This window comes from Scylla paramamosain, chromosome 19 (assembly GCF_035594125.1).
Source record: "Scylla paramamosain isolate STU-SP2022 chromosome 19, ASM3559412v1, whole genome shotgun sequence".
NCBI classification, from domain to species: domain Eukaryota; kingdom Metazoa; phylum Arthropoda; class Malacostraca; order Decapoda; family Portunidae; genus Scylla; species Scylla paramamosain.
In genome coordinates, this window is record NC_087169.1 from 3,615,913 (window position 1) to 3,617,116 (window position 1,204).

Here is a 1,204-nt window from a genome sequence, read left to right on the forward strand (position 1 = left end):
TCTAACGCAAGAGTTAACCAGTATTCTCAATCATTCATCCCTTTCTCTGGTAAACTCTGGAACTCCCTGCCTGCTTCTGTATTTCCACCTTCCTATGACTTGAATTCCTTCAAGAGGGAGGTTTCAAGATACTTATCCACCAATTTTTGACCACTGCTTTGACCCTTTTAAGGGACTGGCATTTCAGTGGCCATTTTTTTTATTAAATTTTTGTTGCCCTTGGCCAGTATCCTTCCTACATAAAAAAAAAAAAAAAAAAAAAAAAAAAAAAAAAAAATATATATATATATATATATATATATATATATATATATATATATATATATATATATATATATATATATATATATATATATATATATATATATATATATATATATATATATATATATATATATATATATATATATATATATATATATATATATATATATATATATATATATATATATATATATATATATATATATATATTATACTCGTATATTTGATATTTCTATTCAATTATTATTTATATTATTTTTTCTCTATCTTTGGAGCAGCTTTGTTATTTGAAATAAATTGATTTTATCTTCTAGTCATTTCTTGCTTGCCTGCTTGTTATACAGTGTGGACTTCACATCAGCGCCACGTCATGCAGTGTCTCATGATGCCCTCTGTGTGTGTGTGTGTGTGTGTGTGTGTGTGTGTGTGTGTGTGTGTGTGTGTGTGTGTGTGTGTGTGTGTGTGTGTGTGTGTGTGTGTGTGTGTGTGTGTGTGTGTGTGTGTGTGTGTGTGTGTGTGTTGTGTTAGAGAAAGTACAACATAGTAGCGAGTCTTTTTGTTTCTATAAACATGGAAATTGCCTATAGAAATTTAAGTGAAGATAAACAAAGGAAAAATTTCAAGTCTTGATATTAACTACAGGTGAGGTTTCAATTACTTGTTTTTCCTGTGTTAAGAATCGTTAGCACATATTGATAATGTGCCGAGAGTTTCCTAATGTGCCCCAAATGTGAAGGACTACATCAGAGCGGCGATTATGCGACCCTCAACACGGTAATTCCCTCAGTGTTGAGTCCACCAAACTCTCAGTAATATTTGTCAATTTAGGAACACTGACGCAAATATTCAGATAAGAAAAGTAATTATTCTGAAGTAAATATTTTTATTTTTTCGAAGGGGAGATTTTGGTTTTGTGAATTAGATATAAATGAAAGATAAA